This window comes from Pseudophryne corroboree, chromosome 3 (assembly GCF_028390025.1).
Source record: "Pseudophryne corroboree isolate aPseCor3 chromosome 3, aPseCor3.hap2, whole genome shotgun sequence".
NCBI lineage: Eukaryota > Metazoa > Chordata > Amphibia > Anura > Myobatrachidae > Pseudophryne > Pseudophryne corroboree.
Genome location: NC_086446.1, coordinates 680,446,527 through 680,465,946, shown reverse-complemented (window position 1 = coordinate 680,465,946; position 19,420 = coordinate 680,446,527). Strand labels below are relative to the sequence as shown.

At 48.8% G+C, this 19,420-nt stretch overlaps 1 protein-coding gene across 2 annotated transcripts in view; it reads right to left on the bottom strand.

Annotated features, from left to right (window-relative positions):
* The window catches only part of SFXN2 (sideroflexin 2), a 192,452-nt gene that overhangs the window by 136,930 nt on the left and 36,102 nt on the right, over positions 1-19,420 (bottom strand). The window lies entirely within an intron of this gene.

The window sequence follows — 19,420 nt, the reverse complement described above, 5'->3', positions numbered from 1 at the left end:
AGGAGGATGAGGAAAGATCAAGTAGAACAGGAAAAGCTGATCTAGGGATTACCACAAATAACAGAGAACAGATTTATTTATTAACAGTTATTATATAGCGCATGCATATTCCGCAGCGCTTTACAGAGAATATTTCAGACATTCAAGTCAGTCCCTGCCCCAGTAGAGCTTACAATAGTGTTCACTCTAGGTACATGGTACTGATTAGTGAAGAGGGCATATTTTAGTTTTGAAGAGCAACATTTTAGACATGATGTAATATCCCTTCAAAATTAAAGTATGCCCTGCTCACTGATCAGCACCATGCTCCTAGAGTCAGGGGCGGATCCAGGAAAAAATGACAGGGGGGGAACCTTGTGCACGCCTTCGGCATGCGGTCCCATGAAGGTGCGCGTGGCCTCACAACAAGGGCAGTAGGAGGAGGAAGGGGGGATATGGAGGGTAGGGCAGCAGTGAGGGGGTCTCCTCCATATGGAAGGCCAATAGTGTGTGTGTGTGGGGGGGGGTGTTATTCTACAGAGGGGAGGGAAGCACCAACTGGCTATATATACACACACATTAATACCGTTACATACATACATTATGTGTGCTTAATTATAAAAACGTCCAGTCTGACAGAAGTTGATCCAAGAGTTCAATAAAGACTATATTCCTCTGAGCTTAAATGCAGCCGGCTAATTATATTCAAAAGTCACCAGTAATTATGTCCAAATATCTGTGTGTATCAGAATCAAATGGTCACAGGTATCTTACTCACTCTGTCCCTTATGCTTATAGTGAGGGACCTATTTACAGGTACGAGGAGTTTGTGCAGCCCGAGCGTCCCCGGGTATGCACAGTCTGAATAGCTGATATTCACTACCTGCAGACCGGGACGGTATCCTGGAATCGGCTGGCGGCTTCTATCTGTGCGGCTGAATGAATTAGCGCTGGTGGGAAGCTTCCGTCTGAGCCGCAAGCAGCTTCAACAGGTGGGTTGTCTCTCCTGATGGTCCTGTTCAAAACAGCCAGACACTAAGCCGCACCAGCCAGCAGAAATCTGTCCACCGCGGCACTGACATGCCTCCCACTGGCTCCCAACTACTAACACACTGGCCGCCGCTGCAGCTTACTTAATGAGTCAGTCTGACTCATTAGTACTGCTGCCGTCGCCACTAGACCCTTTATCGCGGCGGGCGCCAGTGAACTGCACTGTCTGCTCCGCCGCTTCTTTTTTCAAGGGACTGTTTTTTGTTTTTTTTTAAGTGCCAGACATGACAGGTGGGGCACGGGCCCGCGTGCCCCCCCCCCCCCCCCCCCCCCCCTGGATCCGCCACTGCCTAGAGTGAATACTATTACAATCTATGGGGTCTATTTACTAAGCCTTGGCTGGAGATAAAGTGGACAGAGATAAAGTATCAGCCAGTCAGCTCCTAACTATCATTTTTCATACCCAGCTTGTGACATGGCAGTTAGGAGATGATTGGCTGGTCACTTATCTCCGTCCACTTTATCTCCATCCAAGGCTTAGTAAATAAACACCTATATTCCCTATCCCACATAACCACTACAATTCATTTTTGTAGAAGCCAATTAACCTAGCCGTGTGTTTTTGGAGTGTGGGACGAAACCAGAGCACCAGGGGGAAACCCACACAAACACAGGGAGAACATGTATTGTTGTGCTTAATCCAGAGTTCACAGATTTTGCTGAAACACTTCCATAAAATCAGTTATGAGATCACTAAATTATAATTAAGTTTATTTTTTTGCTAAATTATCAATAGAGGGTACCACTTCCAAAGGGCAACATTACATCCTTGCAGAGAAGCAGATGAATTTATGGGCAGGGTTATGAAATCCTTGCAGTAGATTTGCCAGTAGGAGGATGGTTAAAGCAGATTTTAAACTGAGTTAACGCAGGACGGACAACGGGAACGACAGCCAGCAATTAATTTGTGGATGCTATGGAGTTGAAGTGTACCTGACAGCGGCATCCATGTTTTATGACAAAATAGCTAAAAATCATATTGTTGCTTTCTGCAGCGGGGTACACTGGTATTCCACAGGGAATAACACTGGGGTGTAGAATAGGATCTTGATCCGAGGCACCAACAGGCTAAAAGCTTTGACTGTTCCCAAGATGCTCAGCGCCGCCTCCTCTATAACCCCGCCTCCGTGCACAGGAGCTCAGTCTGTAAGTTGATGCCTGCAGAGCAGGCAGCTAACAGGCAGGCCTAAGAAGAGCTATTTTTAAGAAGATAGAAGACTTCAAGGGCTGCAGCAGAGGCACTCTAGTGCTAGATATCATTCTGATATCTCCTGCTGCAGCTCCATCACCTCCCCCAGTGGCGCTGTATACTCCCGCGTTCCTGGTTGCCGGGTACTTACAGCGGAGGCTCCGGTTCTTCACCCAGGGCACACACACTAACCAAAGTTCTCCGGGATCGCGTGGCCGCACTCAGGGTGGAGATAAGAGGGGGCCCCCAGGCGGGACCCGCTGGAAATCGCGATCCGCCGCGGCCATTAGGAGGCGGGCCGCGCGCGCTGGCGTGGACACTGTGGCAGTACAGGGACCCCACTAGACCACCAGGGCAAGGGCACAGGTTGGATTAGGCTACAATCCATTTTATTAAGGCTCGCAGTACCCAGTGGTGAAGTCCAGCAAGGGGATAAGGCTCTGACCTGTAGCCCCTCCCCAAGCCCCTTGGCGCCATTTAGAGTAAATGTTCCCGCCCTGGAGCTGCATCTCTCTGTCTCCCTCGCTCCCTGTCAGCGTTTGGGCGCCATTACACACAGCTGCGCTGATTCTGGGACTGCTAAGTGATGCCTCCTCTGTAAGGCCGCCTGCATCATCAGTGCTGTGCATTTACAGGACACTTAAGTATTCTACATGTCATTTAGACAGTGTTAGTTAAGAACAAGTGCATACTTCAGGGTTATTTAGTACAAGTACCCTGTGATATTCATCCAGTTTTTACTGTGCATTGATATATCTGTTTATATATATAGCTTTACTCAGTAATAGTATTGCTAGTACAGTGCAGTTTTACTGTTTGTCATAATTCCTGCATTGTACGTGTGTGTGTGTGTGTGTGTGTGTGTGTGTGTGTGTGTGTGTGTATATAGCTGCTGTGTGATCTCTACTCCGTGTATCTCACTCCTACTGCTATCCCTATATTCTGTAACCTGAGGGGGCTCCGTGCGTCAGGGTTAGTAGATAATATAGGTATTTCACAGGATATACGTATTTTGTATTTTTCTCTGTGTTTTTCAGTCACATTTTACCTTAGAAATCCTCTGTTTGTGCTGTGTTAGGTATTATATCTGCTAATATTCTACTGTGTCGCCCGTGGTTTACGCTTTCATATCATGTCAGCTACAGGGGGCGATGGGTCTGGGGCTGATTCCGCCGTGCGCGGTTATGATGTCCCAAATGCATTTAAGGATAACATGGCTGCGGAGGATTCAGGTTCTGGGGGTTCTGTACCCCCCCCAGTCAGTTTGAAACAACGGGGCCACATCAGGGCCCGCCTTGGTCTGCCTTTTCTAATTTACTGACTACGCTGGTAACTAGACTTGCGCCCCTATGGGACCTACTGTGCCTTATCAGCCTTATATGGTCCCTGCGGTTAATCCGCCATGGACAGATGCTCTGTCCACTCAGTTACAACACTTGAATAAATCTTTGGATAAACGTATTTCTGACCCTCGCCCGCCTAAGACTAAACCTAAGAAGTTCTCTAAGCGGGCTGTTACTTCCTCTCAATCCACGCATGTTCCGGATACCTCTTTTCCGATGAAGATGGCATGTATACTGACCCCACAGACTCTGATCATGACGTTTCTGATGGGGAATCTTTTTCACAGGTGGATGATGTTCCTGATCTATTCAGGCCATCAGGTTCATTCTTCAGATTGATGATGATCCTGAGCCTGCTACTACATCAAAGAAACCGGACAGGTTCAAACGTCAGAAGGTTACTAAATTAGTTTTACCTCATTCTGACCACTTGGTTGACATACGTCAGGAATCCTGGGAGAACCCAGGAAAGAAGTTCACCCCGCACAAGAAGAATCTAGCCCGCTATCCCCTTGAAGCAGAATTGAGTAAAAATTGGGAAACACCACCGCCGGTAGATTCGTAAATCGCTCGGCTGGTGGTGTCATCTGCTCTGCCTGTCACTACCGTCACTTCTCTCAAGGAGCCGACGGATAAGTGTGTGGAGGGCTGCTTAAAAGCTTTCTATACCCTTGCAGGGGCTGCGCATAGGCCCACCATTGAGGCTACTTGGGCCGCAGAAGCTATTGAGGCGTGGGCTCAGGAAATAGAGGCTGAGTTTCCTTCCAATTTTCTGAACATGCCAGACAATGTCTCTCTTACATTGTCACGGCATCTCATTACATTAAAGAAGCAGCTTCAGATGCCGGTGTTCTGGCGGTCATGGCTGCTACGACTTCCATTTTGGCTCGCCGCATTCTCTGGTTGTGGTCCTGGTCGGTGGACTTGGACTCTAAGAAAACCCTGGAGGTGCTCCTGTTTAAAGGAAACATCCTCTTTGGTGAGGATCTCAACAAGATTGTCGCTGACCTGGCGTCTGCTAAGACTGCATGTCTACCTAATACTACTCCTTCGGCCCTAAAACCTAAGAATACTTCCTTTTGTTCCTTTCGCCCTCTGGGCAAAGCACAGGGTCAGGCATACCCAAAACAGTCTCGCACTTCCAAAAGCACCAAGTCTAAACGTGCCTGGGCTGCCCGTCAGTCAGCTTCCAAATCTGACAAGCCTGCGGCATGATGGGGCGGTCCTCCCCCTTCTACAGTTCACCCAGGTATGGTTGAAGACCACTTCAGACGCTTGGGTACGGGAAGTCGTCACTCACGGATACGCTATATCCTTCAAAACACGTCCCCCTCCTCGCTGTTGCCTGACGGATATCCCTTCGGATCAGGTGAGGGCAACAACTCTCCGTTTAGTGATACAATCCTTCCTGGACACCGGAGTGGTAGTGCCGATGCCACTGGCTCAGAGGGGCAGGGGGTACTATTCAACGCTGTTCCTAGTCCCCAAACCGAATGGTTCATCCCGACCCATTCTCAACCTCAAATCTTTGAACAAGCTTGTGAGGGTCTCCAAGTTTCGTATGGAGACCCTTCGCTCTATTGTCCTGGCTTTGGAACCAGGGGACTATATGGTATCCCTGGATATACAGGATGCTTACCTGCATATCCCTATTGCCATGTCACATCAGCAATACCTGCGGTTTGCTATTGGCAATCTCCATTACCAATTCCGGGCTTTACCGTTTCGTCTGACCACGGCTCAGCGAATCTTCACCAAGGTCATGGCAGTTATGACGGCTTCACTCCTGCCGTATTTGGATGACCTGCTGATCCTGGCCAATTCCAAAGAAGTTATCCTCCGTCAATTGGATCGGACGGTCCAGTTTCTGCAAGCCCACGGGTGGCTCATCAACTGGAAGAAATCATCCCTGGTCCCTGTCCAGAGCATGGTGCATCTGGGAGCGTTGTTGGACACAGAGCGTTGTTGGACACACATAACCAGAGGTTGTTTTTGTCACAGGAGAAAGTCCTGAAGCTTCAGGACAAGATACGTTGCTTCCTCTCTCGTCCGCGTGTGTCGATACACTCGGCGATGCAAGTACTAGGCCTCATGGTGTCGGCTTTCGACATGGTGGAGTACGCTCAATTTCATTCCCGCCCTCTGCAGAAACTGATTCTTGCCAAGTGGGACGGCCTGCCTCACCGGATCGGGTCTCAAATTATCTCCTTGTCTCCGGAGGCCCGTCTGTCACTGACCTGGTGGCTGCAGGACCAACGATTGAGCAGGGGTCGTCCCTTCTGGATCTCCAACTGGGACGACGGATGCCAGTCTGAGGTGTTGGGGCACGGTATTGAAACAACACTTTCTTCACGGTCGGTGGACCAGGGAGGAGTCTCTCCTCCCGATAAACATTCTGGAATTGCGAGCAGTGTTCAATGCTCTGAAACTGGCCCATCATCTGGTACTGAACAGGCCTTTTCAAGTACAGTCAGACAACGCTACCACGGTGGCGTACATAAATCATCAAGGCGGCACTCGAAACCGCATGGCAATGACGGAAGTGACAAAGATTCTTCAATGGGTGGAATGCCATCTGCCAGCCATATCGGCAGTGTTCATTCCGGGGGTCCTCAACTGGGAAGCGGACTTCCTCAGTCATCAGGACGAACACGCTGGAGAGTGGAGCCTTCATCCAGAAGTATTTCAACTCCAAGTGGACAAGTGGGGCCTACCAAATGTAGACCTGATGGCGTCTCGACACAATCACAAGGTTCCGGTCTTCGGAGCAAGAATAAGGGATCCTCAAGCGGCGTACGTGGATGCAATGGCAATTCTATGTTCCCTCCGGTGTCACTCCTGCCTAGAGTAGTGAGGAAGTTCAAGCAAGAAGGAGGAATCCTTCTTCTAATAGCTCCAGCGTGGCCCAGACGGCATTGGTTTTCAGAACTACAGGGTCTCTCGCTGGAGCGTCCTCTTCTGCTTCCGCAATGGCCAGACCTCCTCGTTCAGGGCCCTTGTGTTTACCAGGATTTGGCCCTATTGGCTTTGACGGCGTGGCTCTTGAAGCTTCCGTACTGAGGGCCAAAGGATTTTCTGAGGCGGTCATTTAAACTATGTTGAAGGCCCGTAAGCTGGCTTCTGCTCGGATTTACCATAGGGTCTGGAATTCTTACTTTGCTTGGTGCGCATCTAGCAATCATGACGACCAAACTTTTGACCTTCCTACAACAGGGCCTGGACTTGGGCCTTCGGCTGGCCTCCCTCAAGGTTCATATTTCTGCCTTGTCGGTATGGTTTCAGAGAAAATTTGAAACTCTGCCTGATGTTCATACATTCACTCAGGGTGTTTTACGGATTCAACCTCCCTATGTCCCACCTGTGGCTCCTTGGTGTCAGGAATCCGCAGTCTTCATTGTATCACTCCTAATGAACAGGGGTCTCCTGGCTTCAGTCCTCTGTTTTCAGAGTATTCCCTGTGAATTGAACCTGTGGAACTACAGGTTCCAGCAGTTCCAGTCTTCAGTCTCCTGCAGCCCACAGCTCACTGTGCTCCACCTAACCAGTTTTATCTTTTGGTAATCACTGGTTTCAGCCAGCAGCCTGGAATACACAGTGTTTCTAGTTAAACAGCGTTTACTCCCGGTGCACTACTGATCCCAGCCAGCAACCAGCAGTGCATGGCATTAACTGTCTACAGTGTTATTCTCCCGGTTAATCACCAGCTCCAGTTAACTCACAGCTGATCTGAACACCCAATCCAGCAGGGTGTGTTCTCACAGAGATCATCCAATCATCACAGACCAAGGTGTTTAAACTCCAGTTCCTGGCTCAGTCTCATCGCCTTGGACAACACGTCACATTCTGTGAACAGGCGGCTCCTGTTTGCAATCCTCTGTCTACAGAGATATCCTTGTGTATTGGACCTGTGGAACTACAGGTCCCAGCTGTTCCAGTTCCGTTACAGTTTCCAGCTGTTCCAGTTCTGTTCCAGTTTCCAGCTGTTCCAGTGTTCCTGTGGAACTACAAGTTCCAGCAACCTCTCCAGCTCTCCTGCAACATTCAGTGTGCAAGTTCCTGTGTTCCAGTCTCCAGTTCCCCTGTGTTCCTGGTTACCTTCCTGTACCTCCGTGTTCCTGGTTACCTTCCTGGATCCTCCGTGTTCCTGGTTACCCTCCTGTTCCTCCGTGTTCCTGGTTACCTTCCTGTTCCTTCGTGTTCCTGGTTACCTTGCTACATCTCCGTGGAACTACAAGCATCAGCAACCCCTGCATCTGTATTTGGCTCCAAACCTATCTACAACCACAGTGTGCTTCAGCCTCAGCAGTAGAGACTCTCCGGGTGCATTCCATCACCTCACCTGTGAAGCGGCTTGCTAGCTGCCTGTGCTTAACGAACTGCACTGTGAACATTCACCAGAGTCTCCTGCATCTGCTACCAGGTTTGCTACCAATATCATCATCTCTGCTGGCTCCACGTTTTAATAATCTCTGGTTCCCATACCAGCATATTGTTTCCTTGTTCAACTATACAGTCATACTGTTATTGTCATAGACTCTCAGCTTCCAAGCTGCACCATATTCATTTGCATTTATTGTTTGTTATTACAAGTATTCCTGCTGCCATATTGTTTTATCTTTCTGCTTAATAAACAACATCGCGCACATGCGCAGGAATCCAATCCAGTTTCCTCACTTCTTCCATCCTACCTCCACTGACCCACTAGCACCCCCTCCGGGGACACAAACCAGACCGAACCTGACAGTTTGTCCAAGGCCCATGGACCCGGATGGTGGTCAGAGTGTGGGGTCAGTGTCACTCCAGAGTTTGGTGTCACGACTCAATGATTATGAGGCTGCACAACAACAACTGATCCTGTTTCTACAGGGAATGTCTATCCGTTTGGATACCTTGCAGCAATCCCTTCCAAGTTCTGTTGTTTCTCCAGTTCCTGTTCAAGTCACTCCTGCTCCAGTCATTTCAACTTTCCCTGCACAATCCGTTCCTGTGGATGGATGTTGCTCAAGTCAGTCCTATGGCAGTCCCTTCACAGCTAACTCTCCTAGGAGAGCGACTTCCTCCTTTGAAAGTTTCAAGACTCCTTTGTTGTCTGCTGTGAACTCTGAACCAATAAGCACTCTTTATCATCTATTGGAACAACTTCAAAGTCTCCTAACAAAAATCATTCCAATAATGCCAGAAATCCTGGGTGGTGCTTTAAACGCAGTGAAGAGTACTGCTCAAAGTATTGAGACTAGTGCGACCTCCGTGTCAACTTTTTTTCAAACTAAAGTCTCTTCTCCTATGCAGAGAGAGGGCAGATTCCAGAGCTACCCGCGCTCCAAACTCACGGAAGCTGAACGCCGGCATCGCAAGCAGCTTCACCTCTGCTTTTACTGTGGGAGTTCTAGTCATCTTATTAAGGACTGTTCCTTCCACAACTCAAAAGTTGGTGACAGGTCCCAACATCACAGTGTTTTCACCTGCAAACCTTCCAACGTATCCTCTACAGTTTCAAGTTCCTTTACCCCGGACAGGAGTGTCCAAACAGTCTACGATTGGGGTCCTGTGACAAATAGCCCCAAGCCCAAGTTCCGTAATCAACAGAGACTATCTATGTTACCCATAACTAAAGTAGTATCTGTGTCTACAGCCCGAGAAGGGGCATCTGTGCCTACAGCCCGAGAAGGGGCATCTGTGCCTACAGCCCGAGAAGGGGCATCTGTGCCTACAGCCCGAGAAGGGGCATCTGTGCCTACAGCCCGAGAAGGGGCGTCTGTGTCTACAGCCCGAGAAGGGGCGTCTGTGTCTACAGCCCGAGAAGGGGCGTCTGTGTCTACAGCCCCAGGTGGGGCATCTGATGTTGTGACCCCAGAAGGGGTATCTGATGTTCAGGTTCCAGAAGTGGCATCCGGGCATGCAACTCAAAGAAGTGTGTCTGATCTATTAACCCCAGGAGGGGTCTTTGGAGTTTCAGCCTCAAGTGAGGAATCCAGGGCCAAGATCCCAGGAGGAATTCTTAAAGTCACAGATACAGACATGAACTTTTGTTTGCCAACTTCAGAGAGTGCTACCAGCTCAGTACCACTCCAAGAGGGATCATCAGAACATCCGGATTCTGTCTATACAGAGTCAAGTGTCAATGGACCTAGCCCGGTTCCAGCCGTCGGTCCAAAGTCTCCACTGGTTCCAGCCAGCCTGAGTGGCTCCAATGATGGGCTACCTCCTTCGGTTCCAGCCGATTCCAGCATCCTCGGATCAAATCCGGTCCTATCCGTCAGTCCGAGGACTCCACCGGTTCCTGCCGGTTCAAGCTCTTCCGGACCCAATCCGGTCCCGTCCGTCTGTCCGGATCAGCCTCCTTCGGTTCCAGCCGATTCCATTAAGCCTCCTTCGGTTCCAGCCGATTCCAGTCTCTTCGGATCAAATCCGGTCCTATCCGTCAGTCCGAGGACTCCACCGGTTCCTGCCGCTTCAAGCTCTTCCGGACCCAATCCGGTCCCATCTGTCTGTCCGGATCAGCCTCCTCTGGTTCCAGCCAGCCCGAGTAGCTCTGTTTCCAATGCTGAGCTACCTCCTTCGGTTCCAGCCGATTCCAGCATCCTCGGATCAAATCCGGTCCTATCCGTCAGTCCGAGGACTTCTTCGGTTCCAGCCGATTCCAGTCTCTTCGGATCAAATCCGGTCCTATCCGTCAGTCCGAAGACTCCTCCGGTTCCAGCCGGTTCAAGCTTTTCTGGACCCAATCCGGTCCCATCCGTCTGTCCAGATCAGCCTCCTTCGGTTCAAGTCAATTCAAATAGTCCTGTACAAGTTCCGGATCCATCCGTTTGTCTAAAGTTGCCATCGGTCCCTGCCGATTCCAGTTCCTCTGAACCCGGTGTGGTTCTCTCCAGTGTTTCAAGTAAGCAACTCCTGTCGCTATGTCCAGAGTCTACAGTTCTTGCAGATATTGCAGTTGCCTTAACCCAGATGGAGGCTCTAAGCATCTCACTCCAAGATGAAGCTTCTAGCGTTCTGTCAACCTCAGCAGAGAATTCTCGTCAGTCAATCCAGGAGATGACGTCCTCTCTCCACCCTCGAGCATTTCAAGTTGATTCTACTCCTGCTTCTGAATGCTTATTCCAGTCCTCAACTCTCAAGTGTCCTACATTGTCTTCCGAGACTTCAACTGACATTCAGCCTTCCAAGTGTCCACTAGATACAAAAGCTCCAGTCTACTTTGATGGTGACTATGCTCAGTTCCGTGCAGTGGCGAGCCAATACCTCGCTTTTACTGAGTCAGAATCTTCAGTGAGTATTACTCCAGCCAATGCAATCAGATACTTCCTCCTGTTCTTCAAAGGTAGAGCACTGGACTGGGCGAATCCTCTCATTGAATCTAAAGATCCGCTACTGAGTGATCTTCCCGCTTTCTGCGAAGCCGTAAAACAGGAGTTTGCTCCAAAGTTTATGCATTCAAAGTCATCTGGGCATTCCGGCCAATTTGTCAACAGTTGGTCTACTGCTAAATCCTCTCCAACATCTCTGTCTGTGCAAGATCAGGATACATTAGACCAAGCTATTAAAGATTTCCAAGCTGCAAAGTCAAGACAAGGTTCTCAGACTTCAGATTTGAAAGTTGCATATACTTCCGTGTCTCCATCCTACAGCAACACTTCTGAAAGTATTGACTCCCCGGATTCAACATCTGCTCAGTCTTCTGATCAGTCTTCCTGTTCTCAGTTTTTCGACTCAACTCTTTCAAAACACGATCAGGTTCTGTTGAATCAATGTATCAGAGATTTCAAGAATTACAAGAATTGGAGAGCTCAAAAACCAGTTCAAAGTCTACCATCTGTTGATGTAAGTGTTGGCTATGCTGCCGTTACCCCTAGTCCTGGTGTCTCATATAGCTTCAAATTCACTGGTCCACAGGTTGTCTCAGATAATGTTATTCCTAAACAAAAGGTTCCCATGACCACACTAGACCTGGATTTTGACTCAGAAAGTGAGTTTGTTGATAAAGACTCAAGTTACATTATGGGAGGTTCTATCCTTCCTAGCTATGCCTTTTCCCAGGAAGTAAATTCTGTCTCAAATGACCATGAATGGTCTACTCGTTCTGACGAGGAGAATCTGTCTTCTGAAGATGAAAGTTGGGAAGACTTTTGAGGACCTCTGATTTGTGTATTCCTAAGTTCTTTTTCAAGGTTCCTCCAAGTTCCAGCGTGGGTGTTCGGTGCCCACCCATAAAAGGGGGGGTACTGTCAGGAATCCGCAGTCTTCATTGTATCACTCCCAGTGAACAGGGGTCTCCTGGCTTCAGTCCTCTGTTTTCAGAGTATTCCCTGTGAATTGAACCTGTGGAACTACAGGTTCCAGCAGTTCCAGTCTTCAGTCTCCTGCAGCCCACAGCTCACTGTGCTCCACCTAACCAGTTTTATCTTTTGGTAATCACTGGTTTCAGCCAGCAGCCTGGAATACACAGTGTTTCTAGTTAAACAGCGTTTACTCCAGGTGCACTACTGATCCCAGCCAGCAACCAGCAGTGCATGGCATTAACTGTCTACAGTGTTATTCTCCCGGTTAATCACCAGCTCCAGTTAACTCACAGCTGATCTGAACACCCAATCCAGCAGGGTGTGTTCTCACAGAGATCATCCAATCATCACAGACCAAGGTGTTTAAACTCCAGTTCCTGGCTCAGTCTCATCGCCTTGGACAACACGTCACATTCTGTGAACAGGCGGCTCCTGTTTGCAATCCTCTGTCTACAGAGATATCCTTGTGTATTGGGCCTGTGGAACTACAGGTCCCAGCTGTTCCAGTTCCGTTACAGTTTCCAGCTGTTCCAGTTCTGTTCCAGTTTCCAGCTGTTCCAGTGTTCCTGTGGAACTACAAGTTCCAGCAACCTCTCCAGCTCTCCTGCAACATTCAGTGTGCAAGTTCCTGTGTTCCAGTCTCCAGTTCCCCTGTGTTCCTGGTTACCTTCCTGTTCCTCCGTGTTCCTGGTTACCTTCCTGGATCCTCCGTGTTCCTGGTTACCCTCCTGTTCCTCCGTGTTCCTGGTTACCTTCCTGTTCCTTCGTGTTCCTGGTTACCTTGCTACATCTCCGTGGAACTACAAGCATCAGCAACCCCTGCATCTGTATTTGGCTCCAAACCTATCTACAACCACAGTGTGCTTCAGCCTCAGCAGTAGAGACTCTCCGGGTGCATTCCATCACCTCACCTGTGAAGCGGCTTGCTAGCTGCCTGTGCTTAACGAACTGCACTGTGAACATTCACCAGAGTCTCCTGCATCTGCTACCAGGTTTGCTACCAATATCATCATCTCTGCTGGCTCCACGTTTTAATAATCTCTGGTTCCCATACCAGCATATTGTTTCCTTGTTCAACTATACAGTCATACTGTTATTGTCATAGACTCTCAGCTTCCAAGCTGCACCATATTCATTTGCATTTATTGTTTGTTATTACAAGTATTCCTGCTGCCATATTGTTTTATCTTTCTGCTTAATAAACAACATCGCGCACATGCGCAGGAATCCAATCCAGTTTCCTCACTTCTTCCATCCTACCTCCACTGACCCACTAGCGCCCCCTCCGGGGACACAAACCAGACCGAACCTGACAGTTTGTCCAAGGCCCATGGACCCGGATGGTGGTCAGAGTGTGGGGTCAGTGTCACTCCAGAGTTTGGTGTCACGACTCAATGATTATGAGGCTGCACAACAACAACTGATCCTGTTTCTACAGGGAATGTCTATCCGTTTGGATACCTTGCAGCAATCCCTTCCAAGTTCTGTTGTTTCTCCAGTTCCTGTTCAAGTCACTCCTGCTCCAGTCATTTCAACTTTCCCTGCACAATCCGTTCCTGTGGATGGATGTTGCTCAAGTCAGTCCTATGGCAGTCCCTTCACAGCTAACTCTCCTAGGAGAGCGACTTCCTCCTTTGCAAGTTTCAAGACTCCTTTGTTGTCTGCTGTGAACTCTGAACCAATAAGCACTCTTTATCATCTATTGGAACAACTTCAAAGTCTCCTAACAAAAATCATTCCAATAATGCCAGAAATCCTGGGTGGTGCTTTAAACGCAGTGAAGAGTACTGCTCAAAGTATTGAGACTAGTGCGACCTCCGTGTCAACTTTTTTTCAAACTAAAGTCTCTTCTCCTATGCAGAGAGAGGGCAGATTCCAGAGCTACCCGCGCTCCAAACTCACGGAAGCTGAACGCCGGCATCGCAAGCAGCTTCACCTCTGCTTTTACTGTGGGAGTTCTAGTCATCTTATTAAGGACTGTTCCTTCCACAACTCAAAAGTTGGTGACAGGTCCCAACATCACAGTGTTTTCACCTGCAAACCTTCCAACGTATCCTCTACAGTTTCAAGTTCCTTTACCCCGGACAGGAGTGTCCAAACAGTCTACGATTGGGGTCCTGTGACAAATAGACCCAAGCCCAAGTTCCGTAATCAACAGAGACTATCTATGTTACCCATAACTAAAGTAGTATCTGTGTCTACAGCCCGAGAAGGGGCATCTGTGCCTACAGCCCGAGAAGGGGCATCTGTGCCTACAGCCCGAGAAGGGGCATCTGTGCCTACAGCCCGAGAAGGGGCGTCTGTGCCTACAGCCCGAGAAGGGGCGTCTGTGCCTACAGCCCGAGAAGGGGCATCTGTGCCTACAGCCCGAGAAGGGGCGTCTGTGCCTACAGCCCGAGAAGGGGCGTCTGTGTCTACAGCCCGAGAAGGGGCGTCTGTGTCTACAGCCCGAGAAGGGGCGTCTGTGTCTACAGCCCCAGGTGGGGCATCTGATGTTGTGACCCCAGAAGGGGTATCTGATGTTCAGGTTCCAGAAGTGGCATCCGGGCATGCAACTCAAAGAAGTGTGTCTGATCTATTAACCCCAGGAGGGGTCTTTGGAGTTTCAGCCTCAAGTGAGGAATCCAGGGCCAAGATCCCAGGAGGAATTCTTAAAGTCACAGATACAGACATGAACTTTTGTTTGCCAACTTCAGAGAGTGCTACCAGCTCAGTACCACTCCAAGAGGGATCATCAGAACATCCGGATTCTGTCTATACAGAGTCAAGTGTCAATGGACCTAGCCCGGTTCCAGCCGTCGGTCCAAAGTCTCCACTGGTTCCAGCCAGCCTGAGTGGCTCCAATGATGGGCTACCTCCTTAGGTTCCAGCCGATTCCAGCATCCTCGGATCAAATCCGGTCCTATCCGTCAGTCCGAGGACTCCACCGGTTCCTGCCGGTTCAAGCTCTTCCGGACCCAATCCGGTCCCGTCCGTCTGTCCGGATCAGCCTCCTTCGGTTCCAGCCGATTCCATTAAGCCTCCTTCGGTTCCAGCCGATTCCAGTCTCTTCGGATCAAATCCGGTCCTATCCGTCAGTCCGAGGACTCCACCGGTTCCTGCCGCTTCAAGCTCTTCCGGACCCAATCCGGTCCCATCTGTCTGTCCGGATCAGCCTCCTCTGGTTCCAGCCAGCCCGAGTAGCTCTGTTTCCAATGCTGAGCTACCTCCTTCGGTTCCAGCCGATTCCAGCATCCTCGGATCAAATCCGGTCCTATCCGTCAGTCCGAGGACTTCTTCGGTTCCAGCCGATTCCAGTCTCTTCGGATCAAATCCGGTCCTATCCGTCAGTCCGAAGACTCCTCCGGTTCCAGCCGGTTCAAGCTTTTCTGGACCCAATCCGGTCCCATCCGTCTGTCCAGATCAGCCTCCTTCGGTTCAAGTCAATTCAAATAGTCCTGTACAAGTTCCGGATCCATCCGTTTGTCTAAAGTTGCCATCGGTCCCTGCCGATTCCAGTTCCTCTGAACCCGGTGTGGTTCTCTCCAGTGTTTCAAGTAAGCAACTCCTGTCGCTATGTCCAGAGTCTACAGTTCTTGCAGATATTGCAGTTGCCTTAACCCAGATGGAGGCTCTAAGCATCTCACTCCAAGATGAAGCTTCTAGCGTTCTGTCAACCTCAGCAGAGAATTCTCGTCAGTCAATCCAGGAGATGACGTCCTCTCTCCACCCTCGAGCATTTCAAGTTGATTCTACTCCTGCTTCTGAATGCTTATTCCAGTCCTCAACTCTCAAGTGTCCTACATTGTCTTCCAAGACTTCAACTGACATTCAGCCTTCCAAGTGTCCACTAGATACAAAAGCTCCAGTCTACTTTGATGGTGACTATGCTCAGTTCCGTGCAGTGGCGAGCCAATACCTCGCTTTTACTGAGTCAGAATCTTCAGTGAGTATTACTCCAGCCAATGCAATCAGATACTTCCTCCTGTTCTTCAAAGGTAGAGCACTGGACTGGGCGAATCCTCTCATTGAATCTAAAGATCCGCTACTGAGTGATCTTCCCGCTTTCTGCGAAGCCGTAAAACAGGAGTTTGCTCCAAAGTTTATGCATTCAAAGTCATCTGGGCATTCCGGCCAATTTGTCAACAGTTGGTCTACTGCTAAATCCTCTCCAACATCTCTGTCTGTGCAAGATCAGGATACATTAGACCAAGCTATTAAAGATTTCCAAGCTGCAAAGTCAAGACAAGGTTCTCAGACTTCAGATTTGAAAGTTGCATATACTTCCGTGTCTCCATCCTACAGCAACACTTCTGAAAGTATTGACTCCCCGGATTCAACATCTGCTCAGTCTTCTGATCAGTCTTCCTGTTCTCAGTTTTTCGACTCAACTCTTTCAAAACACGATCAGGTTCTGTTGAATCAATGTATCAGAGATTTCAAGAATTACAAGAATTGGAGAGCTCAAAAACCAGTTCAAAGTCTACCATCTGTTGATGTAAGTGTTGGCTATGCTGCCGTTACCCCTAGTCCTGGTGTCTCATATAGCTTCAAATTCACTGGTCCACAGGTTGTCTCAGATAATGTTATTCCTAAACAAAAGGTTCCCATGACCACACTAGACCTGGATTTTGACTCAGAAAGTGAGTTTGTTGATAAAGACTCAAGTTACATTATGGGAGGTTCTATCCTTCCTAGCTATGCCTTTTCCCAGGAAGTAAATTCTGTCTCAAATGACCATGAATGGTCTACTCGTTCTGACGAGGAGAATCTGTCTTCTGAAGATGAAAGTTGGGAAGACTTTTGAGGACCTCTGATTTGTGTATTCCTAAGTTCTTTTTCAAGGTTCCTCCAAGTTCCAGCGTGGGTGTTCGGTGCCCACCCATAAAAGGGGGGGTACTGTCAGGAATCCGCAGTCTTCATTGTATCACTCCCAGTGAACAGGGGTCTCCTGGCTTCAGTCCTCTGTTTTCAGAGTATTCCCTGTGAATTGAACCTGTGGAACTACAGGTTCCAGCAGTTCCAGTCTTCAGTCTCCTGCAGCCCACAGCTCACTGTGCTCCACCTAACCAGTTTTATCTTTTGGTAATCACTGGTTTCAGCCAGCAGCCTGGAATACACAGTGTTTCTAGTTAAACAGCGTTTACTCCCGGTGCACTACTGATCCCAGCCAGCAACCAGCAGTGCATGGCATTAACTGTCTACAGTGTTATTCTCCCGGTTAAATCACCAGCTCCAGTTAACTCACAGCTGATCTGAACACCCAATCCAGCAGGGTGTGTTCTCACAGAGATCATCCAATCATCACAGACCAAGGTGTTTAAACTCCAGTTCCTGGCTCAGTCTCATCGCCTTGGACAACACGTCACATTCTGTGAACAGGCGGCTCCTGTTTGCAATCCTCTGTCTACAGAGATATCCTTGTGTATTGGACCTGTGGAACTACAGGTCCCAGCTGTTCCAGTTCCGTTACAGTTTCCAGCTGTTCCAGTTCTTTTCCAGTTTCCAGCTGTTCCAGTGTTCCTGTGGAACTACAAGTTCCAGCAACCTCTCCAGCTCTCCTGCAACATTCAGTGTGCAAGTTCCTGTGTTCCAGTCTCCAGTTCCCCTGTGTTCCTGGTTACCTTCCTGTTCCTCCGTGTTCCTGGTTACCTTCCTGGATCCTCCGTGTTCCTGGTTACCCTCCTGTTCCTCCGTGTTCCTGGTTACCTTCCTGTTCCTTCGTGTTCCTGGTTACCTTGCTACATCTCCGTGGAACTACAAGCATCAGCAACCCCTGCATCTGTATTTGGCTCCAAACCTATCTACAACCACAGTGTGCTTCAGCCTCAGCAGTAGAGACTCTCCGGGTGCATTCCATCACCTCACCTGTGAAGCGGCTTGCTAGCTGCCTGTGCTTAACGAACTGCACTGTGAACATTCACCAGAGTCTCCTGCATCTGCTACCAGGTTTGCTACCAATATCATCATCTCTGCTGGCTCCACGTTTTAATAATCTCTGGTTCCCATACCAGCATATTGTTTCCTTGTTCAACTATACAGTCATACTGTTATTGTCATAGACTCTCAGCTTCCAAGCTGCACCATATTCATTTGCATTTATTGTTTGTTATTACAAGTATTCCTGCTGCCATATTGTTTTATCTTTCTGCTTAATAAACAACATCGCGCACATGCGCAGGAATCCAATCCAGTTTCCTCACTTCTTCCATCCTACCTCCACTGACCCACTAGCGCCCCCTCCGGGGACACAAACCAGACCGAACCTGACACTTGGGATTTGTCAATTTTTCTGGAGGCTTTGCAAGAGTCTCCATTTGAACCTCTTGAATCTGCAGACCTTAAGTGGCTTTTCCTCAAGGTCTTCTTTCCACCTTAACCAGGAGACTGTGGTTCCGGCCTTTGTCTCTCCGGATTTATCCTCCAAAGAGCGGTCTTTGGATGTGGAACGGGCTCTCCGTATCTATGTGAAGAGGACAGCCTCCATTAGGAAGTCTGATTCTCTCTTTGTACTGTTTGGTTTTCACAAACGTGGCTGGCCTGCTAACAAGCAAACCTTGGCCAGATGGATTAGAATGGTGATTGCACATGCTTATGTACAGGCTGGCCTTCCAGCTCCTGCTGCCATCAGAGCTCATTCTACTCGGTCTGTTGGACCTTCTTAGGCCCGCCTTGGTACGACCCTTGAACAGTTGTGCAAGGCAGCTACGTGGTCCTCAGTGAACACGTTCATAAGGTTCTATGCCTTCGATACATCCGCCTCCCAGGATGCTTCCTTTGGACTCTGGGTTCTTGTGCCCGCTACAGTGCGTCCCCTCCCATAAAGGAACTTCTTTAGGACATCCCCAATGTTATTCCCTGTGGAATACCAGTGTACCCCGCTGCAGAAAAGGAGATTTATGGTAAGAAGTTACCTTTGTTAAATCTTTCTGCGAGGTACACTGGATTCCACAGGGCGCCCACCATGACGCACTTAGCTTCTTTGGGTTGGTATGGCATTAGCCGCTGACACCTTTTCCTGTCGTGAGAATGTGGTGTTTGTGGCTACTAACTGTTGTCGTCTCTTTTACCTGCTACTGCATTGGACTTGTTAACAAAACTGAGCTCCTGTGCACGGAGGCGGGGTAATAGAGGAGGCGGCGCTGAGCATCTTGGGAACAGTCAAAGCTTTTAGCCTGTTGGTGCCTCGGATCAAGATCCTACTCTACACCCCGATATTTTTCTCTGTGGAACCCAGAAAGAGGATTTAACAAAGCTAAGTTCTTACCATAAATCTCCTTTTTCAGATAATTGTATTTTTTTCTTAACTAACTTTTTGTAACACTTTATAACCAAAGATGTTCTCCACCTCAAAAACCATAATAAAAATAATGATAGCATTTTTTAAAATTACTTAAAATATTATTTTAACTTGTTTATGCTAACAACTTTTTCCATTAATACTACATTTTAACGATGGGAGATATTTTGCATATCTTGGAGAGAGATAAAAGCAGAGAGAGATAAAGATCCAAACAACCGGACTCTAATTTAAAGACTGTGCTCACGATTGACATGCTTCTGGCGTTAGGGAGCAGTGACGGGGAGCGCTCCAGAAA